The sequence below is a fragment of the Dipodomys ordii genome, unplaced genomic scaffold (assembly GCF_000151885.1).
Source record: "Dipodomys ordii isolate 6190 unplaced genomic scaffold, Dord_2.0 Scaffold9, whole genome shotgun sequence".
NCBI classification, from domain to species: Eukaryota; Metazoa; Chordata; class Mammalia; order Rodentia; family Heteromyidae; genus Dipodomys; species Dipodomys ordii.
The window spans coordinates 17,928,890-17,941,815 of record NW_012267225.1 but is presented as its reverse complement, the minus strand read 5'-3'; positions in this window follow the sequence as shown (position 1 = coordinate 17,941,815).

Sequence of the window (12,926 nt, the reverse complement as noted above, 5' to 3'; positions counted from 1 at the left end):
CTTCTTTTTGCCCAGATCAGCCTGGGACTATGATTTTCCTACCTATGACTTTTTATGTAACTGAGATCATAGGTCTGGTCTCAATCCATGATCCTTCTGATTTCTACCTCTCCAGTGTCTGAGATTATGAGCATTGAGCTACCATACCTGGCCCTCCATTGAATGTCATTATATAATATTTTATTGTAACTTTAATGTAAAATTTTGCACATATATTTATAAAAGTGCATACTAGCTGACTTTAGAAAAGTATACATACGATTTTAATATCCACATTTTACTTCAGGAAGTACCCCATATATCTTCTATTATAGTTTGGATCTTGAGTGTCCTCAATGATCCATAATTTAAAACAAAACTTGGTCCCCAATAGGGAGGTGATGGAATTCTAAAGGCTATCTTTAGGTCACTGGTGCTGTAGACTCAGATCTTCCCCGTTCCTCTCTTTTTGCTTCCTGAACATGAGTGGATATGAGGTTGTTGTTTGTTTTTCAGTCTTAAGGTTTGAACTTAGGGCTCCTACTTTCTAGGTAAATGTTCTACAGCTGATTCATGCCTCCAGCTTTTTTTCAGTTATTCTTGAGATAGGGCTCGCTTTTTGTTGAGGCAAACCTGACTTTGAGTGTCCTACTTTATACTTCTTGATGTAGCTGGGTTGGCAAGTGAATGCTCAGTTTTTTCTGTTGAAATGGAGTCTTTCAGACTTCTCTGCTGTCTAGACTAGAACCAGGACCTTCTCAGTCTCTCATCATATAGTGGGATAAAAGGCACATATTGCTTTGTCCAGTTACTGGTTGAGATGAAGGTCTCATGAATGTTTTGCTTGGATTGGCCTGGAACAATGATCCTTCTGATCTCAGCCTCTGATAGTAGTTTGAATTACAGGCACAAGCCACTGGTGCTAACTGAATGGTTTTATTCTACCACATGCTCCTTGTGCTGCTCACCACAGGCCCAAACCAAAGGGGTCAACTGATAGCACACTGAAACCTAAAGACTGTTATAGCTCTATCTTATCATTTAGACTTATCTTAGTTATTACAGCAATAGGAAGCTAACTAACACATCTACCTGGTTAGTCCTATTCTTATCATCCAGGAGCAAACACAATAGCCCAGATTAGGCTTATAGTTATAGAAATTTATGGAAATGGAACCATTCAAACTGTTTGCATTTTTATTAAAAATAGGATCTTATCATACTGGCTGCCCTTGAACTGTAAGACATCCTGCCCCTTTTTTCCTGAGTCCAGCATGTGGTTCTAGGTTGTGTAGTTTTATTTGCATTTCTCTGACGACCATGGATGGGCTTTCTCATAGGACCTATTGGTCATATTGATACCTTTTCTGATGTTTTTTTTTTGTTTGTTTTTTGTTGGTCTTGGGGCTTGAACTCTGGCCTGGGTGCTGTCCCCTCAGCTCTTCAGCTCAAGGCGAGTGCTCTACCACTTGAGCCACAGCGCCACTTCTGGTTTTCTAGTGGTTTATCGGAGATAAGAGTCTCACAGACTTTTCCTGCACTGGCTGGCTTTGAACCACGATTCTCAGATCTCAGCCTCCTGAGTAGCTAGGATTAGAGGTGCCCGGCAGATGTATTTAAAAAATGGAAGCCTTTGTCTTATTCTTAAATAGTACAATTTTTTTTTATATATCCAGATTCCTGGATATACAGGGATGAACTACCACACCCTTAGCTTGAGGTGTGCACTGAATTTCTTGAAACTGTGAATTCATATTTTTCCCAAACAGAATATTTTAGTCACTTTTTCAAATATTGTTCTACTCCATTTTCTTTCCTCTTCTGAAACTGTGTAACACACACAAAGTGTCATAGACAGTTGGATATTATCTCACTATTTGCCAAGGCTCTGTTATACTTTTCTCCTTTCCCCTGAAGATTGAATAACTTCTATTGCTCTGTTTCCAAATTACTTGACTTTTCCTCTAACATTCCCACTTTACTGTTAGACTCATTTGGAGATTAAAAATACTCTTTAGGCAGCTATAGAATTTTTCTTTGATTCCTTTTCTGTTTCATCTTCCTCCATAACCTCCCTGTTTTCCTTTCTCACTAGAGGCAAATAGTCACCTATGACTATCTTCTTGGCACTGCTTTATTGCCCAGCTAATGCCGATGATCCTCTGTGGGAAAATTTTCATGAGAGAGCCAACTTCCTACTCTTTTCTTGGGTTCTGCTGGTCAATACTTACCCATAAAGATAACAAGCCCTTGACATTTATATCTAAGAAAAAGAACAGCAACCTTGCCCCAATCTGCAATTTTCCTCCCTATGATTTTAGTCATCCCAATCAACTGTAGGTTGAAAATATTAATTAGAAAAGTCCAGAAGTAAACAACTCTTAAGTTGTTAGTTGCACACCATTTCTGAGGAGTGTAGTAAAATCTCTTACCTTCTCTGTCTCAACCAGGCTGTACAATTGTACCCTTTGGTTAGCATATCTAAGGTGTGACTATCACGTACTTATCACTCTAGTCACTTTTTTTTTAAATCAGGTCAGCTATACCTCAGGCTTGTGTTCAGGTAGCTCTTATTTTACAATTTGGCCCAAATCACAAGAATGGTGATACTGTCAGTTTGGATATACCTTAAAGAAATTATAAAATGTTTTCTTTAAGTAGAAAGGTTAACATTCCTTCTACTTAATTTGCTAATTAATTTGTTTCTTTTATTTTTGACAGTACTGGGCTTTGAATTCAGGTTATTGCACTTACAAGACAAGTGCTCTATTGTGGAGCTACACCGCCAACCTGTTTTTACAATGGTCATTTTCTTCTTTTGTGTTGGTCCTGGGGCTTGAACTCTGGGCCTAGGCACTGTCCCTAAGCTCCTTTTTGCTCCAGGCTAGTGCTCTACTACTTGAGCCACAGCACCATTACTGGCTTTTTCTGTGACTAATTGAGATAAGAGTCTCACAGAGTTTCCTGCATGGTCTGGCTTCGAACCATGATCCTTAGATCACAACTTCTTGAGTAGCTGGGATTACAGGTGTGAGCCACTGGCACCTGGCTTGAATGGTTATTTTCAAGATAAGGTCTTACTTCCTGCCTAATGCTATACTTAGACTGTGATCCTCCCCCTCCCCACCTTTTTGTCTTCAGCTGGAGCTGGGATAGCAGATGTATACCATCATACTCAGTTTCTTCAGCTTTGGTAGTTCATAGACTTTTCTACACAGGCTAGTTTGTAGTTTGTCTCTCTATCTCCACCTCTGCTAGGACTAGGATGACAGGCATACAGGTACACCACTGAGGTTCTTTTTTTAACATATAAAAATATGCTATGCAAAAAATTTCAGGAATCTACTGGAGCTGTCCCCAATTGATAATGAGCTACTATACTAAAAATCCATTAGTATTTTCTGTCAGATCCAAGCAGTTTGACACGTCAATAGGTCATCCTCAGATTCTGATGCTTGTAGAGATAACAAGGGTGAAATTGTGCATAAGGCATATGAAAGAGGTGAATAAAAGACATAGGATGTCATTGTGGATATACAGAATGGCCATATAATTTTTATCTCAAAAAGTAACCAATATTTGCTCTGTTTATTCCTCTTCTTAGTAGCCAGATTAAAAAATATTATGAAATCACAGTTCTTTTGTTTGCTAACTGATTGGAATATATTTCTAGTTTTTTTTTCTCAAGAACACACTGGGGTTAAATACCTTCTTTCTAATCTCATCTCTTTAAAACTGACATATAACTCACCTGCCATGAAATTCATCCAATTAAAGTATACAAGTTAGTGGAATTTTTTTAGTATATTCACAAGATTATACTAGAAGCTTGATACTAATTGTAGTTTACACACACATATACACAGAAATACAGACACAAAATTCAGAGACCTTGAATAAACTAATTGCATTATATTTGTGAAGAAGGCATGATGGGAAGTCCTTGGGAAGGAAAGAGCTGAAGAAGTTTTCTAAAGGTCAGCTGCAGAGCAGAGACTTCAGCCAGTTGGAGATTTTTCTTTTTCACAATTAGCCTGTGATATCAACTTCTTACTTAGATTTACTCTAGAAGTATTTAAAAAAATGTTCTCCTTTATTACATTTATATATATATATATATATATATATAAAACCTATTTCTTGGACTTCACAATTTCTATTTCCAATGTGTATTTATCTCTGTTATTATCTCTGTGTTTTGGAGCTTGGAATACTGCATGGCTTATTTAGTAAATATTTGCCAATTGCAACATGCCAGTCCCTCTCTGGGCCTTGAGGAGGTAAAGGTTGACAAGGGAGATAGTCACATGGTAGTCACATTTAGCAAAACCAGATGGTAAAGCCAGCAGCAATAACAAGCCACCTAACCAGGCAAGGAACAGGGATACCAAGGCCTCTGGAGGAGGATCCCTGCATGTGGGTGTAGAGCAAGCAGTTAGGTGTAAAGGGAGGGAGGACATCTCAGACATAAGAGGAAGTGAGAAAGAGGTGGGTAGATCTGAGGAAGCAGAAGTAAGCAATATACGGAGAAATACAGAGAGCCCAATCCTCAGAGGGCAAGCAGGCAGTTTACCCTCCAGAGCAAGGTCAGCCTGGTATGTAATGGATCAGTCTCACATTTTTGTTAAGATAAAGAAAATAGCTCTGGTTGTCAAAGAATTGGCAGTAGCAAGAGAGCACGTGGAGTGCTTATTTGCCACATTGATGGTGATTAACAGTCAGAGGATAATAATAGACATGGACAAAAGTACAGATAGAGACATTGTGGTCAGAAACATCAAAATAAAGACAGCGGTGGTTCTGAAACTGCTCAAAACCATAAGAAAGTTAAGGAGAACATTTCGTTGTTCCTTATCCTAAATCAAGTGATAAAAATATCTTCCATATTACAATCTAGTTTGGGATGAAGAAAGGAAGAAATAGATTTTTGAAATCTCAAGTTACGCAGAGTTTTCAAAACTAGGCTACCCATTCAGGCAGCAGTAGCTCACACCTATAATCCTAGCTCCTCATAAGGCTGAGATCTAAGAATCCAGGTTGAAAGCCAGCCCTAGCAGGAAAGTTTATGAGATTCTTATCTCCAATAAACTTCCAAAAAAAGCTAAATGTGGAGCTGTGGCTCAAGTGGTAGAACTTTAGCTTTGAGCAAAAGAAGTTCAGGAACGGGGACAGCACTCAGATCCTGAGTTCAGCGCGCGCGCGCGCACACACACACACACACACACACACACACACACAATAAGGCCATCTAGTTTTGATGAGGTGATGGGGTCTTGCTATGAGCCAGTTGGGAGCCATTGACTATCTGCATGGTTCCTACTCCCCTATTCACCATACCCAAGGGGTACTGGATGGGGGTAGCAACATCACAGATATCTTCATAAGGACCAACAACTGCAGGTGTCAATTAGCTTTGAGTTTGCTGTTCGCAGGGCCTACATACACACATAGATTCCATTGTGACCAAGCTCTGGTGACATAGAGCAGTTCACTGTGTGACATACAGTCAACCACAGGAAGGAAATAAAGTATGACCATGCATACCACTATTAGTCATCTGGAAAAAAAAGGATAGAGATGTTATCTATTAAAGTAACAAAACTGTACTTTCTAGAAGTTACCTACCAAAGAGTAAATCACATCCCTAGGCAGAAAAGTTCAAAACTATAGTAAAGCATTTAGGAAATACCTGAAATAAAGTCTACAATAGTCTCATTCTACTTATAAAACTTTATATACTATACTCATGGAGAGGAAAGACACATTGTAATCCAAGTGGTAAGTTTTCTCAGTTAGTTTATTTGTTGAATTCAGTTTCAATTGAAATCTTTGCAGAAGTTTGTAGATAGTTGTGAAACTGATTATGGTCTGCAACATCTAGGAAAAAGGTCATTTGGAAGTGGTGGAGGAAGGAGATGGAGTGTAGGCCAAAATTATGAAAATCTTGATCTTCTAAAAGCTAACCAAGATTTCAGCGGAGGAGCAGAAAGTTCCTATTTGGAAAGCTTGCTCTGTGGTAGCAGAGTCAACATCATTGTCAGTTGGTGGGAAGTATATATTATTTGCTAATGAAACTTGGAAAGCTGCTTCACTATTTGGAAAAAAATATTTGATCTCATTTAAGTTTGTAAATAGATGTTAAGTACAAATCAATAAAACTAAGTGTAAAAGTTAAAATTATGTACCAAACTGAAGACAAGGTAGAATATTATCCTTATGACAAGTGTGAATAATTTCACCAAGAGAGAAACCAAACTTGCTGGGTACCAGTGGCTCATACCTGTAATCCTAGCTACTCAGAAGGCTAAGATTTGAGGATTGTGGTTTGAAGCTAGCTCAAGCAGGAATGTCCATGAGACCCCCTATCTCTAGTTAACCACTAAAAATGGCAAAAGTAGAGGTGTGGCTCAAATGGTAAAGCACTGGCCTTGAATGAAAAACAAAAAAGACCAAACTAAAAACTACAAGTGGAAAAATCAATTAATTTTATTACACCAAATGAAAGATTTCTATTCTATAAAGAACAGTGACTAAGTTAATGCATGGATGACAGATTGGATGAAGATATTTGCAATGTCTAAATCCAATAAGCAATCCATGTCTAACCTACTAGAAATTAGAGAGAAAAATATACTGAACCCAATAGGAAATGGACAGAAGATCTTGGAGAAGGAGAATACTAAATAGTAAATTAACATGTGAAGAGATATTTAACTTTTCTCGTGAATGAGAAGTGCCAGCTTAAAACAACAGTAAGATATGACTTTAAAGCCACATGGATATCAAAATTTAGAAAATGAAATAATATTAAGTGGTGATAAAATGCAAGTAATAGGAAATATTTAGCACTGTTAGTGGCAACTTTTACTAGTTATCTGCATACACCAGAGGGATCTGAATATTATTATGAACGTGTCTATTCATGTGATCCAGGAAGCCAATTCCTGGTAGCATTTGTACAAGTCCACAAAGAGATGTAAACAGAAAGGCGATTGGGTCATCTTTGCTTTATCAAAGAGTTGGATGGAAGTTGGTGGCCATACATAAGGAAATGAGAAGAAAAACATAGAACATATATGGAGAGCATTGTACTTCAACTAGAAATAACAAAAGACGATTTGTACTCAGCAATGTTGAAATCTCAGAATATACAAATATAATATAGCAAACAGGGTTTAGGAATTATTTCACAAGATTATTTATGTAGGTTTACATATAAAACCATGTACATATTTACATATGTAGCTTATATACAGTAAATTTTGTAGATATTTAAAATATATACAGTATATAAATAGATATGGAGTTTGCAATAGAAGTGTTATATAAATGAAACAAAACAAAATAGATAACTATGAGGAAAAAAGTAATGACAAGTAAAAGACGATAGTAAAATAAAAAATAGTAACCCATTGGTACAAGTACTTAAAGACAATAACAAAAAATAAGAACTTTAGGTAAAAAACATTTATGAAAAAATTCTAAGGAATAGTATCTTCCAATTAATGTATTTGAAATTTGAATGGAATCACAAAAGGCAAACAAAACAAAATCAGTGACACTATAAAGAAAAAAAAACTTTCTTGAAATATAGGAATGTTCAAATGCAAAGATTTAAAAAGCACCTTGTGTCTCAGAAAACAAAGAAGAGAATAGCCCCTAAAATATCCTGATAGTGCTACTGACTGGTCAGAGACAGAACCCTGTGGACCAGATCAGCAGAACAAAGCAAAATAGCAGGGAAAGCCAGCTGGGTCTCAGACTCAGTAGCTATGAAGTCTGCAAGAGGACAGTCAAGAGGTAATAAGGCTTGACATTAGAAAGATGAAAAACAACATTTAAAGCTGCTATATTGAAAAACAGAGCTTTAACTATGCAATTATTTAAAGCAAAAAAACATAAAATAATAAACAAAAATTGGGAAGCCAGTTTGCGGTTTTGATCTTTCATGAATAGGAACCAATAGAAATAGTCAGACATTGGGAAATCCGAGAAAGGGAGCTGGGATAAATATTATTGGGACTTAAAATGGTAACCACTAGAAAGGCTCATGGCAAACCAAGTGAACAAGCACAAGGACAAGTTTGTGTTCACTGGTGGGATTTCAGAAACAGTGCTTTCAGAAGTAGTGTCTGGTTCTCTGATCTGTATAATGGGGATGTAGGGAATTTACCCTACAGTCTATAGGCAAACAGTAATGACATGACAAGGTAGGGCCTCTGAGGCTACTTTCAAAATATCAACACTCTCTTTGATACTGGGATTTATGTGTATAGCAGACAGACTCTGGCCCATACATAAGTCTGAAAACAGCACTGTCAGGAAGCAGGTGTTCCAAGGACTGAAGTAATCATGTTTCTTTTGGGACATAGTGTAAATAAGATGAAAGGTCTGTTAGAGATTGCAAGAATTTAAAAAAGCTCTTTTAAGGCCTGTAGATTCAGATATTTCAAACTTATTAAAGGATTTCTTATATGTCCTCTTCCTGTAAATAGAAATCCTAGAAGGTAAGCTTTTTTTCCACATTCAATAAATAAAGGGAAATTAACATCCTTGCTTAAGATTCTTTTTTAGATGCATTGCAATTTAAAGTTTCCAGATCAAACACAGGATACTGAATTAAATTGGAACTTCAGATAGACAATTAGTAATTTGTTAATATTCCAGAGAATATTTAGGGTATATTTAAATTAAAAGATTTATTTTTATTGGAAATTCAAATGTAAGTAGGTTTCCTGTACTATTTCGTTATTGTTTTTTCAAAAAATATTTTAATTTTATTTTTTGTTATTATCTTTAGTTGTACAAAGGAGTTGTCATTTAATAAAGCAGTTTATGAATACAATATATATTGATCAATGTCACACTTTCAACATTCTCACCCATCCATCCCCTACCTTTACCTTGTTTTCTGTTAATATTGCAATCTTATTTGAAATAAATGAGAACTTTCCAGTAGAGACGAAAAGAAAACGGTCTTCTTGTAGAAATACGGGACATTTTCTGAATTTGTGAATATTTTCTGGAAATTATCACTTGATCTCAGCAACCTTCTTCAGCTGCCAATTCCTTATTTCCCTGAGACTGGCCCACATGGTGACAGAGTGGATGTTTGTCACAGTGGATATTTTCCTTTGCAGCATGAATCTAGTTACAACTTTAAGATTCTACTCTTTGACCCAATGGCTTTATTGGTTAATCTGTGGAACAAGGGGATCAAAGTAGATTTTTCTCTCTGAGAAAGGAGAATCTACCTCCTTTTTTTTTTTTTTTTTGGTTCAGTTGTGGGGCCTGAACTCTGGGCCTAGGCGCTGTCCCTCAGCTCTTCAGCTCAAGGCTAGTGCTCTACCACTTGAGACACAGCACCACTTCTGGCTTTTTTTTTTTGCTTATGTGCTGCTGAGGAATCGAACCCAGGGCCTCATGCATGCAAGGCAAGCACTCTACCACTAAGCCACTTTCCCAGCCCTCTACTTCCTTTTTATTATGTCAGCTAAGCACATGTCAGTAGGGAAGGAGATTTCTAGAAGAACTAAATGGGCCCTATGTACTGCTATAGTTTGCATACGGTTTGGTTTGAGTACACATCCAAAAGTTTATATGTTGGAAAACTTGGTCCACTATGTGGTGACATTGAGAGGTGATAAAGCTTTTCAGACATGGGGCCCAGTGACTGGTCAAAATGGCTCATACCTGAAATCATAGCTATTTGAGAAGTGGAGATCAAGAGGCTCTCTGTTTGAGATCAGCCTGGGCAAAAAGTTATGGAGGATCAATTTCAACAATAAACCAGACTTGTTTCACATCTGTCTTCCCAGCCACACTGGAGGTATAAATAGAGGAACTATACTCTACGGTGACCTGAATAAAATCATAAAATCCAAGTAGAAAAAAATAGCTAAAGTAAAAAGAACTGAAGGTAGCTGTGGTGGTAAAATGCCTGCCTAGCAAGCAAGCGAGATTAAATTCAAACTCTAATATTGATAGACAGACAGACAGACAGATAGGTAGATAGATGATAGATAAGAGGAAAAAAAGAGGTGCAATAAGGTTGCTGATTCAGCAGAGGTGCTGTCCTTAGTTGGGATGAATGATGGTGTTGCCTGGTTTAGTTTTCTCCAGGAGACTGGGTTGTTATAAGAGGGCTCTTGCCTCATATCTCATGATGAGATCTCATATCTCACTTTACATTTAACTCTACCATCATGATACTATCCTCTAAGAGGCCTATACCAGAGTCCAAGTCAATGGTGCCACCCAGTCTTAGATTTTTAGCCTCTAACATTGTGAGCTTAAAGTTCTTTGTGAGTATCCATGATCAAGCATTATTTTTTTATAAAGTTTTTAAAAAATTTTTAATTGTGAAAATACTGTACAGAGGGGTTACAATTACATGGGCAAGATAATGAGTACATTTCTTATCAAGCATTGTAGCCTCCTTCTTTGTTTCCCCTTCCCATCCCTTCCCATCCTCCCCTGCCCCCCCTCAATCCTCCCCGCCTCCCCCCACCAAAGTTGTAAAGTTCGTTTTCCACGTAACAACTTGTACTTCTCATTGTTGCAATGGGTCTACTTGTATCCCTATTTAAACGACTTGTTTTTCCCCTTCCCCTCCACAAATTATACCGACATCAAATACAGAGAAAGCACAGGTTATACTGTGGGGGAGGGACATACAAAGCAACAAAGAAATTATCTTATAAATGCATTAGAAACAATCACATGAAGAAAAAAAACATTTGAATACATATCTTAGGGTTCATTTCCCTGACATCACCCTATCTGACCTTTTCTGCTTGACTCAGACATACACTAGATATTTCAAGCATTATTTTTATAGCAACATAAAATGGACTAGTTCCGAGATAATTATTAAAATGCTACACCAAAACTCTTCAGTGAGAATAAAGGTAAATTGTACTTGGTGGGCATGAAGAAGTTGCCAGTTTTAGCACAATCTTGATATGTTTCTTTTTTTTTTTTAATCCGTCAGGTAAATCCCTTTCTTTTTTTTTAAATTTAATTTAATTTTTTTGTGAACATACTGTACAGAGGGGTTACAATTACATGGGCAGGATAATGCGTACTTTTCTTATCAAGCATTGCAGCCTCACATCCCTTCCCAGTCTCCCCCCCCCCCCCCACCTCCCTACCCAGTCCTCCCCTTGATATGTTTCAATAACTCTCTTTCTTCACAGGACCTTGTCCTGTCACCTGGCCACAGTGCGGCATTCATGAATTGCTGTAAGTCTTTTTTTTTGGGGGGTCCTGTCGTGGGGCCTGAACTCTGCCCCTCAGCTCTTCAGCTCAAGGCTAGCGCTCTACCACTTGAGCCACAGCGCCACTTCCGGCTTTTTTCTTTTTGCTTATGTGGTGCTGAGGAATGGAACCCAGGGCCTCAGGCATGCAAGGCAAGCGCTCTGCCACTGAGCCACCTTCCCAGCCCCTGCTATAAGTCTTAAGCTCTCCCTGGGGACTAATCTTTGAATTCCCAAATAAGAGGGAATTTCTTGGTCTTCTGCCCATTCTTTTCTGCAAAACCAAGAAATAAAATGCTGAGTATTAATGTGCTTTGTGAATATACAAGTTCTTGTCTAAAGTTGGTCTGTTTCATAAGGATATTATAAGAAGTTTATTGCAAAAGGATACATTACCTCATGACTTCTAGGCATAGGTCTTGGCCACATCTTTGTAATTCAAATAAATACTTCTTGCCTTGGTATATTTTTATTATCAGCAATTCTTAAGACCCAGCCATACAGAGAAATAATATTATATTACTGAGTATACTATATTACTGAAGATTCAAAGAAAGATTATGGTAGGTATATGGACAAACTGCTTTGAGATTAAAAATTTAGACTTAAAAAATTTGAGGGCAAACTTTATATCTTTTGATAAAGTATGCTGTTTTCTCACTTAAGGAAGAGAAACACTAATTTTTACAGCTAGACTCTATGATACATATGTATGTATCTCTGAACAGTGAAATTTATATGAAATTTTGGTAAGTCAGATTATACTTATTAAAATGTTCTCTTCATTCTTATTGGTGTTATTCACAAGAGACTATAGAAATGTGAATGCAGCAGCAGAATAAAGAGCTTGGATGCCTACAAAAGGAGACATTATTAGAGCAACTACAAATAATGTAACTGGCCAATCAGTTTACTCTGGGGCAACTTAGTATCTGAAATGATATGCAGGAGTTTCTTATTTGCAGTATGTATTTGAATGTAGTTATATATGCTAAGAACTGTTACTAGTGTGTGAGCACCTGCTACTCATACAGTACATTTCCAACTCTTCTTCCAAATTGTCCCTACGGCATCATTCTGAGTTGAAATTCAGTCATCATTCTGTGTGAACCCTTCTCATACTCTGTCTATCTGTCTGTCTGTCTCTCTCTTACACACACACACACACACACACACACACACACACACACACACGAGTGAATGGTTGGTGGCCTGACCTGCCTTTCTTCCCATCTCTTGGACTGCCCTCTGAGTGGATTGTGATTGTGACTGATTATGATCCAGGTAGAGCAAGCTAGCAGTAGTTTGTGAATATTCAGGTTAACACTTATATTGGATGTCAAGGAATACCTTAAAGTTAACATGTCCAATACCCTGCCTTTCCCTCTAAAATCCCTCTTTTAGTCTTCTGATAAAAAAAATCATTTCATTCTCACACACTTCTTTATTCAAACGTTTGTGTCAGTCTACCAGTGTCAGTGTTGAGTGTAGAGGCACCAGGACTCCCAGTTCTTTTTTGCCCCTGTGAGTCGAGGGTTTAAACACATTAGTCAGTGTAGCTGTGGTGCAATGAATCACATCCTGATGTGACTCAAACCTTTCATAAGAGCTCTGCTGTCTGCAGATAAAAGGTGAATTCCTAAGACAGTGTAAGCTACAGCTCTTTGCTAAAAGCCTTTCTCATAACAC